The following is a 16,196-nucleotide window of genomic DNA, read 5'->3' on the forward strand; positions in this document are numbered from 1 at the left end:
ATGTGCCTACATCTTGCAGCATGTCCAATCAATACACATGACCAGTGATGATCACCGGATTACATCCAAATAGGTTTTATTCGGATTTCATCCAGGTAATTAAAGCACCTGTGCGAGTGGGCGAGGGGGTTAACCACTTAAGGACTGCAGTGTTAACCCCCCCTAAAGATCAGCCCATTTAACAAATAGGGCACTGCAGCTTTAAGGCCTCGCTACAGGGCCATCCAACCCAGCACTCAAGCGAGTCCCCCCCCCCCCCCCCCCCCTCCTCCTTTTCTCCTCACCAACAGTGCTCTCTGTTGGTGGGGTCTGATCGCTCCCCCAATAGTTTTTTTTTTAATAAATATTTTTGTCTTTTATTTCTAAATAAAAGTGCTTTTTTTATCGTCTCTCTCACTAATTCCCCCCCCCCCCCCCCCATCAGCCTATCACAGTGGATCGCTCCCGAGTCCCCCAGGGGGACAGCCATGTCACACGCCTGTCTCCAGTACAGCGCTGTACTAAGTAAATAGACGGTGGTTGCGCCGTCTAACAGTCTTCTAGAGGCGATCGCCGCCAGGAGACTGATAGAGGAGTGGAGCTCAGTCATCCATGCGGAGATGCGCACACATCGGTGTGCGCGATCTCCTGCAAATCCCTGCCCAAGGACTTGACGCAATTGACGTTAGGGGGGCCTGGGGCTGCCGCCTTGATCACGTCCATGGGCGTTAGGCAGTCATTAGGTAGTTAAACTTACCCAGCAGGCATCTTCTTTAATCTGTCCCACGGCAGGTGATTACAAACACTTCCTCCTTCCGGGTTGAAGGGGGAAGTGTTTGTAGTCACGTGACGCGTTTGCAATGCAGTGTGGGAGGCGCCGTGGGACCGATTAAAGAAGAGGTCTGCTGGGTAAGTTTAACCCCCCTCGCCCACCTGCACAGGTGCTTTAATTACCTGGATGAAATCCAAATAAAATCTATTCGGATTTCATCCGGCGATCATCACTGCACATGACCAATTTCAGCCAAAACATTGGTTGCATCGGGAATCAGGCATGCTCTTGGCGGCACAGATTTTCATCCGATTATAATAATTAAATCAGATGGTAGACCAGACTCTGAGTCGCCTGATGTATGGCCACTGTTCTTACATATGATTGGGAGACCAAAAACCATATCCTCAATGGTGCGCCACAACACCAATAATATAACCTTATAAGTACAAGGATATATAGTAAAAAAGTATTTTTGAAGAGACAGACGTTTCAAGATGATCTTTTATATTAAATATTAAATTTTTTATATTAAATTTTAATGCATCAAAAAAGTTCTTTTGTAAAAACAGAGTTCACAAAATCTTCAAGTGAATTCATCTTTGCAAACAACATCCCATTATAAAGTACAAAAGACATACAGGTAGTCCTCGGTTACCGAATGAGATAGGGACTGTCGGCTTGTTCTTAACCTGAATCTGTCCTTAACCACCCTGGCGTTCTATTAAGATCGCCAGGGTGGCTGCTGCGCAGTAGGTTTTGATTTTTTTTTTTTTAAATCATGTAGCTAGCCTAGCGCTAGCTACATGATCCCCCCCCCCCCCTGCGGCGTCCCTCCCTGTCCTCCCGATCGCCGCCGTCGCTTATGCCCGTCCGGAAATCCCATTCTGAACGGGATTTCCTTCAGGGCTTCCCCCGTCGGCATGGCGACGATCGTGATGACGTCATCGGGAGTCCCAATCCACCCCTCAGCGCTGCCTGGCACTGATTGGCCAGGCTGCGCACGTGGTCTGCGCGGGGACCCCCTTTCGCGACGGATCGGCGGCGATTGACCGGAACACGCAGCAAGCAAAGTGCTTGCTTCGTGTTTTAAAAAAAAAAATACAAAAACGGCCCAGCGGAGCCTGAGCGGCACCCTCCGGCGGTCATTGACGAGCTGAGCTCGTCAATACCGCTAAGATGGTTAAGTTGGGACAAGCCACCATTGCCCCCATTTTTAATGCAGAGTATGCGCAGCGGAAGGTAGATAGAGGATATCTCACCTGTTCCACGGCAGTAGAAGGTCCCATCGTCCTGCCCGGAAGCTCCGCGGCCTGTCCTCCCGCTCCGTCCACTGTCCCCCTGGCGGCTGACGCATTAGTAGACGCCGCCACTAGGGGGCTTTTCCTGATTGCATCATTATGTGACGCATAAGAAGCCGCCGGGGAACAGTGGACGGAGCGAGAGGACGGGCCGCGCAGCTTCCGGGCAGGACAATGGGACCTTCTACCGCCATGGAACAGGTGAGATGTCCTCTATCTACCTTTCGCTGCGCATACTCTGCATTAAAAACGGCAGCAGAAGAGGTAGTCCCCGGCGGCGTGACATCGCGGCGGGTGTTCGTATCGGCGGGTCGTTCGTAAGTCGAGCGTTCGTAAACAGGGGACTACCTGTATGTTGAAATATGCAATTGTTTAAAAAGGCCTTTTTAAACAATTGCATATTTCAACATAGGATTTTGGTACTTGATAATGGGATGTTGTTTGCAAAGATGAATTCGCTTGAAGATTTGTGAACTCTGTTTTTACAAAATAACTTTTTGATGCATTAAAATTTAAGATCATCTTGAAACTTCTTTGTCATTTCAAAATTACTTTACTATATATCACTGTTCCTACATAACCAGGAATCACAATTAGAAGGCATTCAATACCATGAGAGGTCCTTCAGTATCGCTGCAAGCAGGTAAATCTGGATGTGCTGGTATGGCTGCAGCAACACACCACAAACTGTCCACATAGCAGGAATAACAGGCATTAACCTACTTAAGAGTCAACCTTCCATCCCTCATCCGATGTGTACACCAAAACACTCGTCATTTATCCCAGTGTCAAATTTCTGAAACATTTGTGTAATGTAACACCAACACTAATGTTATTTATTATGCTCTCATAAAACAGCAGGACAAATGCAAAACAGGAAATCTAATTTATGCGTTTATGCAAAGGTTTCATTTTTTTAATCTTTCCGATAACAGTACAGTGACAGATACTGCAAGGTGAGAGCCACTGGGTCTGGTCAGAACACTATCTACATGGAGTTGGTATATGTTCTCTGTTTGCATGGTTTCTCTGTGCATCCTAGTTTTATCCTGTGAAGAAAAAAAAAACACCATACCTGTAACTCAGCTTGTTTAACTCAAAAACTGGATTTGAACTAAGGGTATGCACATATGACTGATTATGGTAGGGATTAGAATGTGAGCTCCTCTGAGGGACAGTTTGTGACATGACTATGTACTCAGTAAAGTGCTGTGGAAGATGTGAACTCTAGATAAATACATAACTATGGCAGCATAGAAAGCCACACAGGTTCGTGATATGAAGGACACAAGCAATTGGTGCTCTCCAACCTTAAATGGTAAAAGCAGTTGATATGCCACATTTGAATCTTTAAGAAGAATTACAGGCTATCATAGAACTAGGAATCGAAAGGAGTTATGCATATGATCTGCCTTTGTTCCTATCCTGTTCAGAGAGAGCTGCTCATGGAAAAAGCATGGTTTAGGATCAGAACATCCACAACCCCCCCTCCCCCCCTCACAGTGATGAGAGTGGAGTGCATATCGTATTTCCTGTTAATGTATCACATGTTGCGCAAAAGGTGGATCAGCGCAACACCAGGCCGCCTCCGAATGGCCTCCATCAGAGATGCGCTGAGCCCCCCCAGGAACTACAAACGCACCTTGAACCCAAACAGAAGCTCTGCATATACACCAAAAGCATGGCTGTTAAGTGGGAGCAGCTGACCAAAAAGGAATTACATTAGTACATAGCAAGGAAATGAGCAGCGCTACTTAAAAACAGACTAGTGCCTACCTGCAAAAGAGTGCAAGCCCCACCTTTTGCGCAATTTTCAATTTTATTTGATTAGCCGCACCCAGGCTATGCATATACATAGGTTAGGATTTAGTTAGTGTTAGGCCCCTCCCATGGAGGATTGACTTCTTCGCAGTGGGAGGGACGAGTACTTAATAGGTTGCATGCAAGCTGTTAATGGAAACCAACATCCTCCTCTAGTGGTAGACAGGTCATGTGTATGCTCGGTGAGTATTCGACCCCACAAGTGGGGCTTGCACTCTTTTGCAGGTAGGCACTAGTCTGTTTTTAAGTAGCGCTGCTCATTTCCTTGCTATGTACTAATGTAATTCCTTTTTGGTCAGCTGCTCCCACTTAACAGCCATGCTTTTGGTGTATATGCAGAGCTTCTGTTTGGGTTCAAGGTGCGTTTGTAGTTCCTGGGGGGGCTCAGCGCATCTCTGATGGAGGCCATTCGGAGGCGGCCTGGTGTTGCGCTGAGCCACCTTTTGCGCAATTTTCAATTTTCGATTTCATTTGATTAGCCGCACCCAGGCTATGCATATACATAGGTTAGGATTTAGTTAGTGTTAGGCCCCTCCCATGGAGGATTGACTTCTTCGCAGTGGGAGGGACGAGTACTTAATAGGTTGCATGCAAGCTGTTAATGGAAACCAACATCCTCCTCTAGTGGTAGACAGGTCATGTGTATGCTCGGTGTGTATTCGACCCCACAAGTGGGGCTTGAACTCTTTTGCAGGTAGGCACTAGTCTGTTTTTAAGTAGCGCTGCTCATTTCCTTGCTATGTACTAATGTATCACATGTGATAAGGCTTAGGGTAAAGAAGTAAACATTTAAACCATTTCATGCACTGACATAACTATAGGGGATGCAACCCCAACAGCCGCAGGGGGACCCAGGGCCCGCCCGCCGCATGCGGGGTGAGCGCTGCCGCCCCCGCCCCATTGTTGGACCCCCCCCCCCCCCAGCCAGGCGTTGAACTGGCCACAGCGTCTAATAGTCGAGCCATTCCCCGCAGTCTCCCGGGAGGCAGAGCAGGGCTACGGAAAGATGGCGTCCGAAGCCCTGCACTGGAGACTATTTGTGTCTCCAGTACAGGGCTTCGGGCACCATCTTCCCGTAGTCCTGCTCTCTGCCTGTCAGCGCAATTTGCTGAAGGAGGATAGTCAGAGGAGCTGCGCGCCAGGTGCATTTTTTTTTCTGGTGACTGCTGCCCACGTTACGATTTTCTGGTGACTGCTGCCCACATTACGATTTATAGTCAAAAGCTGCCCCATTGCGATTTGGCACCTATGGGGGGGGGGGGGGCATCCAAATTTTCGCAGGGGGGCCCAGTGATTTCTAGTTATGCCCCTGAAGAGGTCTATTTTTTTAGTAGTAATGGAGCAGCTAATCTAAAGCAGCAGAAGGAGAAATCCGGCTGTATGGTAGTTGTGGCTTCATTCTGAATGAGACTTCAGCGGGTCTGCTTTGTTAAACATTAACTGCTCAAAGTGGGATGAAACAGTTTTATGCTGCGCTTAATGCTTTAGACCAGGGCTTTTCAACCTTTTCACTAATTGTACCACTTTTATCGCCTGAAAAATGTAAAGTACCACCACTGTGCCTGCGCAGTAGATCAGACCCGATCAGATTCGGCTGTTTCTGACGGAGCCCAAGCTGAGAGCCGCTACTGCACATGCGCTCACGTCAACAAGGAGATCTTTGGGGGGCCCAGCGCTGGATCCCCTCTACTGAGGAGGAAGGGGGAAGCCTATTTAAGATCCAAAGGGAAGTACCACCCAGGGGCACTTTTTTCTTACAGGTACACTTTAAAAAGGGGGGGGCATATGGGGGGGGCATATGGGAGGGGAATTGCAGGAGGCATTGGTGGGAAAAAGGACTACAATTAGATGGCTAGCCTACAGATTGCCAATACAGGTAGCCATTCCAATTCCTTGATCCCTTTTCCTGCTTCAGTATAGGTAGCCTCTCCCCACCACCAGATACCTGGGCAGTGACTCACCACAAAGTTCAGTTCCCCCTTACTTACTCCTTGCTGTGCTGCCCTGCGGAATAGTTCAGACCTCAGATCAGTAGGAACCTGGCCGCAGTGAAGAGATAACCAGGTGAATGGTGCAGTGACAGCAAGAAGTAAGCAGTGAAGTCACTTCCTGTATTTGAAGTATACCTGCCATCACTGTGCACGATTCACCTGGCTGTCTCCTCAATGCTGATCTGAGGTTTAAATTATGTTGCAGGGCAGCACAGTAAGGAGAGAGCAAGGGGTAGTAGTGAGCTTCACGTCAGGGCGGCAGAAATGGTTAAAAGACAACAGAGGTGAAAATAAACTAATGAGATAAGCAATTGTATCTGTCCTCCTCCTAAAATGATTTTTTTAAGTTATCCCACAGTTTTATTTATATATTATATTTAAATCTACTTTTTAACCCCTTGCCGACTGCTCCACGCCAATTGGCGTGAGCAGTGCGGCAGCCCCAGGACCGCTCCACGCCCATTGGCGTGAATGGCTGTCTATGGTGCTATGCCGCCTATGGGGCTAGCGCGCGCATCCCCTGCTTGGGGCGCGGAGCTCCGCCTTCAGTTTCAGAGCAGCGATCACCGCTCGGGAGACTTGACGGCGAAACTGCCATCTAATAGGGTAGTACAGCGCTGTACTGGGGACAGCCGTGTGACACAGCTGTCCCCCTGGGTGACACAAAAGCGATCGGCGGCGATAGGCTGAAGCCTATCACAGCCGATCGCAGTGATTGGCTGACTGGGGGACGGAGGGAGGGAAACCATTTAAAGAAATATATGTTTTTTTCTTTAATAATAATATTAACAAAAAAAAAATACACATAGGGGGAGCGATCAGACCCCACCAACAGAGCTCTGTTGGTGGGGGGAATCACTTGTGTGCTGTGTTGTGCGGCCCTGCAGCTTGGCCTTAAAGAAAACCTGAACTGAAAAATTAAAAGTCAAAGCAAGCATACACAAGTCATACTTACCTTCCACGTAGTCTACTCCTCAGTGTCTTTCTCCTGTCCCGCGTCCTGTTTGTTCACTGTGATCAAGGAAATTTTCCGTCCTCCATTTTGAAAATGTCCATTCCCCATAACAGCTTTCTGGTCAGCACACAGTTAAACTGTAACATCGCCCACTTGAGCCATAGGGAAACATGGACATTACCTGGCTCTTCTACTGACCACATATGCTATTGCTCCGTTATTTCCTGATGAAGCGGGATCAAACCTGCGAAACGCGTTGCATATTTGGAGTTCATAAATAAAATATATTGACTGTGTTTACTACAGTCGTTGTGTGTCTACTTGGAGGAGGTAAGTCCACCACTACCTCCTCTATTTACCAAGAATTTGGTTTTTAAGCTCATTTAGCTTCCTTTTATCCTTTTGGCGCCTCTGTTCTCCTGCATAATGAACATTACCTGGTACATCAGTTTTTCTCTCAGCTATAACTGACAGCAACTGATATATTTCAGATCTGACAAAATGTTGTCAGAACTGGAAGGGATAATTGTCAGAAGAAAATGGTGAGCTTCTGAGAGGAACTGATGGCAAGGTAACTATGTAATGTTCATTTGAAGTTACCTCATGTGTTTATTTTAAATATTTTTACACAGTACAGGTTCCCTTTAAAGCTGCAGTGGCCCAATTAAGTAAAAATGGCCTGGTCACTAGGGGTTGGGGGGGGGGGGGGGGGGGGGGGTTTAACACTGCAGTCCTCAAGTGGTTAAAGGGGAACTATGGCAAAAAATATGTGCAAACAAATAAGAAGTACCGTACTTTTCCAAAGCAAAATGAGCCATTAATTACTGTTCTCCTATGTTGCTGTCACTTACAGTAGGTAGTGGAAATCTGACAGAAATGACAGATTTTGGGCTAGTCCATCTCTCCATAAGATATTCTCAGCAAGACTTAAGGTAGCCATACACTGGTCGATTTGCCATTAGATCGACCAGCTGACAGATCCCTATCTGATCGAATCTGATCAGAGAGGGATCGTATGGCTGCCTTTACTGCAAACAGATTGTGAATCGATTTCAGCCTGAAACCGATCACAATCTGTTGAGCTGCTCCTGACGCCTGTGCCCCCTCCCCGTATACATTACCTGATGCTGGCTCCCGGGCGTCTTCTCTGCGCTGCACCGCACCGCTCTGTTCTTGCTCCATCCCGGCGCTTCCTGTGTCACTCCGTGACCAGGAAGTTCAAATAGAGCGCCCTCTATTTGAACTTCCTGGTCACTGCAGTGACACAGGAAGCGCCGGGATGGAGCCGGAACAGAGCGGTGCAGCGCTGAGAAGACGCCCGGGAGCCAGCGTCAGGTAATGTATACCTGATCGGATCGGCCGCCGCTAGCGACGCGCTCCCTACCCGCGGGCGATCGAGGGTAATTTCTCGCACGGCGCGATCGACGGACCGATCCGATTTCGGGAGGAAATCGGATCGGCGGGTGCGTTTAGCGCGAACGATTGACAGCAGATTCGAAACGGCCGCGAATCGGGCCAGTGTATGGCCACCTTTATTCTTTATTGCTTATTCTTTATGAAAGATATTCATGAAAGGATTTAAACAATGATGCTGGCCGGCTTCCCTGCTCGCTACACAGTTTTTTGGCAGTTGGAAAGAGCAACTGCCATTCACTAAATGCTTTTGAAAATAAATAAATCCCTTATGCTGGGCATACATGGTTCGTTTTATATTATCAATCGAGCCGCTGATGGCTCGATTGATAATATTCAACCTCACCGATCACCACGGCGGGTCGATACCGCGCTCGATCCCCGCGGGCAGACAATGGTAGAAACGAAAGGCAAATAAGGAAATGCCTGCGGGGGATGAGCGGGGATCGATCCTCGCGCACGAGCAGTGTCGCGCCGGCATCGAGCCGCTGGTTCGATACCGGCGCATAATCTAACCATGTATGCCCAGCATAAGAATCCACTGTGAAGAGATGGACTAGTCCAAAACCTGTCGCTTCTGTCAGATTTCTACTACTTACTATAAGTGACAGCAACATAGGAAAAAAAGTAATTTATGGCTCATTTTACTCTGGGGGGGAAAAAATGTACTTATGTGTATAGGTTTGCACATTTTTTTTTTTTGATAACAATCTTTATTTTAAGAGAAAGTAGTGCAAACAGAAAAAAAAAAAAAAAAGATATTAAGTGCAGAACATATATAGTTAAACACCTGCACCACTCAGACTCAGCAGCTTGTGGATCCAAGTACCCTTATTACTTCAATATAAAAATATCCACAGCGCTATTTATAAAAAGTAATTACTCTTTCTTGTAATATAACATATAGCATGAAATGAGAGAGAGATTATTATTTCATGCTATATGTTATATTACAATAAAGAGACATTACTTTTTATATTACTATAATAGCGCTGTGGACATTTTTATGTTCTAAAGAAAACAAGGAACATGGCATCGTTTTGTGTGTTTGCCACAGTACATACACATGTCTCATGTCACCTCGGATGCCCTTTAAAGGATACCCGAAGTGACATGTGACATGATGAGATAGACATGTGTATTTACAGTGCCTAGCACACAAATAACTTTGCTGTGTTCCTTTTTTTCTTTCTCTGCCTGAAAGAGTTAAATATCAGGTATGTAAGTGGCTGACTCAGTCCTGACTCAGACAGGAAGTGACTACAGTGTGACCCTCACTGATAAGAAATTCCAACTATAAAAAAACCTTCCTAGCAGAAAATAGCTTCTGAGAGCAAGAAAGAGATAAAAAGGGGAATTTCTTATTAGTGAGGGTCACACTGTAGTCACTTCCTGTCTGAGTCAGGACTGAGTCAGCCACTTACATACCTGATATTTAACTCTTTCAGGGCTCGTTCCCACTATCGCGAATCCGCATGCGTCCAATGCATGCGGATTCGCACATGTAATGCAAGTGGATGGGCCTGTTTCCACTGTAGCGTTGTTGAGGTGCGTTTTTTTCAGCGGTAAAAAAACGCACAAAAGAGCCAACGAATTCGCCTGCGAGTGGAATGCATGCGAATCGCCGCTAATGTATTTAATAGTAAAAACGCATGCGTTTGTTACATGCGTTTTTACCCGCGATTTCGCACCTTTTTCTATTTTATTTTGCCCTGGCAGTGTCATGGTTAATTTCGCATGGCACCCTGCCATGCGAAATCGCGGGTAAAAACGCATGTGGAAACGCATCCGCATGCGTTTTTACAAGCGTCGAAATGCCGGCGAAATCGCGTCGCAACAGTGGAAACAAGCCCTCAGGCAGAGAAAGAAAAAAAAGAACACAGCATAGTCATTTGTGTGCTAGGCACTGTACATACCCATGTCTATCTCATTATGTCACAATGGGTATCCTTTAAAGAGGAACTGTAACATGAAAAGATCCCCTGGGGGGTACTCACCTCGGGTGGGGGAAGCCTCCGGATCCTAATGAGGCTTCCCACGCCGTCCTCTGTCCGTCAGGGGTCTCGCTGCAGCCCTCCGTGCAGCGGTGACGTAATATTTACCTTCCTGGCTCCTGCGCAGGCGCTCTGACGGCTGTCGGCTCCGAAGTAGGCGGAAATACCCGATCGCCGTCGGGTCTGCTCTACTGCGCAGGCGCAAGTTTCCGGCGCCTGCGCAGTAGAGCGGACCCGACGGAGATCGGGTATTTCCGTTTATTTCCGTGCCGAAAGCCGCCACAGCGCCCCCGCTGGAGCCAGCAAAGGTAAATATTGAACTGACAGTCGGCACAGTCGCCGGCTGTTCGGAGGGCTGCGGCGAGACCCCCCATGGGACAGAGGACGGCGTGGGAAGCCTCATTAGGATCCGGAGGCTTCCCCCACCCGAGGTGAGTACCCCCCAGGGGATCTTTTTAATGTTACAGAGTCTCTTTAAGTCCTAAATCATTTTACCCTTCCCGAAAGTCCCCAAATCTTTCTATGTCGAAACCGCAAGATCTGGGACACCAGCAATTAACGGTTGCTAAATTTACAACTTGGTGTCACACTTGATGTCATTACATTGCAAAGCCTTATGGGAGCTGAATGTTACACTTCCTCCTCTCAATTGCTACTGTAATAAAGCAGAACAAACTTCTAGTGCTCTATAAATACAATGGACTAGCCATGTTTACCCATCTGCGGTGTATGTAACTGGCGCTGCGGAATGTGTAGTGTTAATGTAATAATTTGCGTACTCATTTTAATTGCCTTGGTGAAAGGGAATGGTGTTACAGGAAGCGCTGTAGTGTATCCACAGAATTCACCCAACTGGAAATACAAGTCCAGCCTACTGATGACAGAGTTTCATTCATTGCTAATATTGGAATAAGGATTAGAAAGAAAAAACACACCCCTCGGGATATTGCATGTCTGCTTGCTGTAATATTTGCGACGCCAGTATTGTGACACTCAAATGGGAAGTGGAAAACAAATGGGTCACCAACTACGGCTAACAGTAACAACTGGACTTGCTGCTTGTAGATGGTTATGGCTGCAAAATGTAGTAAAAATGTCACAAACTGTCCCTATGCTGGGAACAACAGGTGACAACCAGCGCAATCTCACATGTATACTATGTTTACACCAAACAGCTATACCTCAGCCTTTATTTGTGAAAACCTTTTGTAAGGTCGTTCTTTATATTGTAATGTTACATAGTTATTTGACTTAAAAAAATAAGACACAAGTCCATAGAGTTCAACCAGAAACCAAAGTACACCACCAGCCTGCACCCTCACATAACCCTGTTGATCCAGAGGAAGGTGAAAAACCCTTACAAGGCATGGTCCTATTAGCCCCAAAAGGGAGAAAATTCCTTCCTGACCCCAGATGGCAATCAGATAAAATCCCTGGATCAACATCAACACATTGTTTGACACAAGGCCAGTAAAGGTAGCCATACACTGGTCGATTTGCCATCAGATCCGACCAACAGATAGATCCCTCTCTGATCGAATCTGTTTGCAGTAAAGGCAGCCACACAATCCCTCTCTGATCAGATTGTGAATCGATTTCAGCATGAAACCGATCACAATGTGGGAAGCTGCCGCCCCCCTTCCCCCCCCCCCGCATACATTACCTGCTCCGGCCAGCATGTGTCCCCTGGTTTCCGCTGTCATTTCTCAGTGCTCGGCTCCTCCAGCTTCAATGAACTTCCTCCCGGGGAAGTTTAAACAGTAGAGGGCGCTCTACTGTTTAAACTTCCTGCCGGGACAGGAAGTTCAGTGAAGCTGGAGGAGCCGAGCACTGAGAAATGACAACGGAAACCAGGGGACACGCACCGGCCGGAGCAGGTAATGTATTGCCGCTAGCGTCGGTCATTCGAACGCCGCTATCGACGCACTCCTGACCCGCCAGCGATCGAGCGAAATCTTCCGCACGGACGGATCGACTGGAAAGATTGAGTTCGGACGGAAATCGATCATTCTGTCAGCGTTTGTGCAACGATTTCACAGCAGATTCGATCACAGTGATCGAATCTGCTGTATATCGGCGGGAAAATCATTAGGTGTATGGACCCCTTAACAGGTACTGGGTTTGAACATAACCAGGTTAAGGTGTCTATGCACTATGCGATTTGATCAGTGATTGAATCTGCTGGAGACAATCTGCTGAAGATTGTAAGGAGACAAGGGCGTCACGATATCTATGCCCAGTGCCTAGAGTCAGTGATAGGCCCCCTCGGCACTATAAAGCACTTTAAAGATGTCCAAGTTTCCAAAACGATTTGTGCTTCTGCGCCCTCATCCTCCACGCTAGATTAATAGTACATATTAGCCAATCTTAAAAGCCAAAATGACCCTTTCACTCTTAATTCTGGTCACATGAACTAGTCTAGACAGCTTCTCAAAAATCAGTTTCTTCAGCTGCTAAGATATATACTCGCTTATGGAGAGAGAACGTTTTTGATCCTATAGAGCCTCCCCACTCCTCATGGTGTCCTTGTTCCAGTGCTGTTTCGGTTCAAAAGTTTTCACCAGTGGGAGCTCTCAGAAGGCTTCAGAGGTAGTCATGGCCACGAGTACTTCCGAAGTCGGATGGCTCCTTACTGTGACCCTTTTTGGAAGCACCCGTGACTTTAAGTGCCTCTGAAGCCTTCCGAGGGTCCCCAAAGGCATATTTGACCACTTGTTCCAATACCTGCATCGGGGGTGATAGTCCTGGATCAAGGACAATGTGAAAGGACGGGAAGGTTCTATAAGATCGAAAACCTTCCCTTTCTATAGGCGAATATACCATTATTGTTATTTTCTACTACAATATTTTTACTTTAAATGATATTACCTACCTTAAGATTATTTTCCCAGTTTAAGCAATAAGTTTAAAGAGTCAATTTTTCAGGTTCTATGGTCGAGACAGCTGCTGATATACACTATATTGCATCATCCCCACCGTTAAGACTGCAAGGGGGAAGGCACAGACTGAATCTGTCATGCGAATATTGCAGCATATAGGACAGATAGTTTAAGGTGCAAGAAGTGCACATTGTCTGGGCTCCTGGCCAGTAACTTTACAATGGAGATATAGGACATTAGCTAATGAGGTAGAAGGAACTGTGTTGACACCCATAAATATAAGCTTCCTTTCATCTAAGAATACATCTGTGCCTGGAATGGGGTCAAGTCCGTGACTATTCCTGGGCGGGTCAGGGAAGGTAACGTATGCATAAATCAGATATAAGGCTTTAAAGTATTCCATTGACTTGCAAATCCAAATAAAAGGGGAAGAGCAGATAATATCTCACATAACATAGGAGTGGCATATCATCAGTTTTCAGAGAATAATTGTATATTTAATGAGAATGATTATATTTTACAATAGGCAATCTGATTTGGTCCAGGCCAAAAAAAAGCTCCATGGGCCCACTTAGGTATTTGGAGATAAACATTATGCCTGGCACACCATGCAATTTCTCATCAGATCTAAGGGTCAAATCAGTCATTTCCAACAGGTCTGATCAGGTTTCCATTCGTTTTTCTGATCACTTCTGCACAAAATAGATTGGAAACCAGATCAGACCTGCTGGAAATGATAGATCCGACCTGTCCTATGCAGGAACAGTGCTCCGTTCTGCCTTTCAGCTTACAATTGCAGGTCTTGCTCCTCAGGGAGCATGTTCCTACTGGTAGGAATCTGGTATTGCTTACATGGTTTCCTCAGCTGCATTTAGTGCCAAGTCTTTAAGGCCTCGTTCACATCAGGGACGTTTCTGTGGGCGCTTTTCACAGCGCACTGCCCTGTGCATTCAGCAAGGTATTGATTTTCCCATGTAATTAAATGTAGCTGGTTCACATCTATGCGCTGCACTGAGCAGCGTTACAAAAATGTAGTGTTGCAGGCATTTCTGTGTGTTGAGCTGTAAATCAATGCAAGTGAATGGGTGGGCTTTTTAAGCGCATAGAAGCGTGTACAAGCGCATAGAAGCGCATGCGTTTTTTATCCCTATTTGGCAAAAAAATAAATTTACATAGAAAAAAACTTTATTAAAGAGACACTGAAGCGAAAAAAAATATATGATATTGTGAATTGGTTGTGTACTATAAATTACTAGAAGATTAGCAGCAAAGAAAATATTCTCATATTTTTATTTTCAGGTATATAGTGTTTTTTCTAACATTGCATCATTCTATAATATGTGCAGATTACACAACACTCAGCATTCAAAATGAGTATTTCAGAGCAGTCTGAAGTAATGACCTCTCCTCTAGCAGAGGAAAAGTAATTAGTTCACTTACAGTTGAGATAATAAAAGTCAGATAACAGCCCTCTCCACGACTAAGTTAGTCGGAGAGCTTAATAGCTTTTTTGCATAGAGATAACAACTGGAGTTTCTCAACTCTTCCTGTACTGGACACAATGATGTATCTGATCTTAATGTTTTTTTTCTTCGCTGTACTACACATACAAATCATATCCTTTTTTTCGCTTCAGTGTCTCTTTAACAACTGCTACATTAAGCAAAACGTGCCTTAAAGAAGCGCAGCACAACACACAGAAGCACGCACTAAAGCGCGCACAAGCGCATGCATTTTTTTGCCACGCGCTTCACACGTTTCTCAGCGCAGCAAATGTTAACGAGGTCTTACTCTCCCTTATGATCTAGTTATTTGTGCGCTTGGTACTGTACATAAAACACGTCTATTTCATCATGGTCACTTCAAGTTCACGCTAACCATTAGCCGCATTTACGGCAGTATATCTACACCCAGTGGGAAGACAATTCCCGTCTGGGGCGTAGATATTCATCTACTGCCACCGCTCGCGCCACTGGTCATTAAGAGGGGAGATCATTGAATGGGAACACAGCCCCCCCCCCCCCACGTCAATGAGATGCCTGCAGTCATTGTAACAAATGAAGTTACACTTACACAAATTACTTCCCGTTCACGTAATATATTAGTATGCAGCAGGAAGATATGAGGACATCTTGTGGCGAAATAGTGAAATCACACCTATATACATTTTAATAAAAAGGCCTACACAATTTAAAATTAACTCCTTACCTCCCACACTCTCCCATGAATACTCAAAAGTTATGCATTAAAAAAAAAAGTTATTTTTGAAAATATGGGCTTGCAAATTGTAATGGACACAAAATTGAAAAAAAAAATGCACCTTTATTTCCAAATAAAATATTGCCGCCATACATTGTGATAGGGACATAATTTAACCTCTTGCCGATTTCCTCACGCAGATCCGCGGTGGGAATGTGACGCCGCGAGGGCCACCTAATGCCGATTGGAGTCAAGTCCTGGAGGCAGGTATTAGCATGGAACTAGTGTGAGATAAAAAGCAGGGATTCGTAATCAGCCTGCCAGCCGCGAGCGAAACTGGCAGGCTTTGAGTAAAAAAAAAAAGCCCCAGCTATTTACATGTGTACAGCGCTGTGATAGAGTGCAGCACTGTACAGGGACAGCCCTGTCACTCAAATGTCCCCAGGAGTGGCTCACAATCTAATCCCCCTCATAGGCTGATGCGGGTAGGGTACTGAAGTGTATGGATCACAGTCAGGGCCAATTTAGGCAGGGGGGGGGGGAGAAGGGGGGAGGGAGGGAGAGGGGGGGCAAACATTTTAATTAAGAAAAAAAAAATTGCAGCAGAGACCACCAAAAAAAATGCTTTATTAGTGGCAAAAGAAGGAGGCAAAATTAATTTTGGTGCCAAGTTGCATGACCAAGCAATAAATCGTTAAGGGAGGGTATAAACCTTTTGTCCTCAAGTGGTTAAACTGTGTAATAACCGGGACAAATGAGCAAATAAAAGTTTTAATTATGGTAGCATGTATTTTAATATTATAATGGCTGAAAACGTAAAAAAAAAAAAACTTAAACTGGACCTGACAGGAGAAAAACGCACCCTGTATGTAGCTAGAGAGTTTAGCCTGTC

General features: G+C 45.9%; 1 protein-coding gene across 1 annotated transcript in view; it reads right to left on the minus strand.

Annotated features, from left to right (window-relative positions):
• Window positions 1–16,196, minus strand: part of CYSTM1 (cysteine rich transmembrane module containing 1) — an 85,893-nt gene that overhangs the window by 13,651 nt on the left and 56,046 nt on the right. The gene's annotated exons all lie outside the window — the stretch shown is intronic.

The sequence above is a fragment of the Hyperolius riggenbachi genome, chromosome 3, assembly GCF_040937935.1.
Source record: "Hyperolius riggenbachi isolate aHypRig1 chromosome 3, aHypRig1.pri, whole genome shotgun sequence".
Classification (NCBI taxonomy): domain Eukaryota; kingdom Metazoa; phylum Chordata; class Amphibia; order Anura; family Hyperoliidae; genus Hyperolius; species Hyperolius riggenbachi.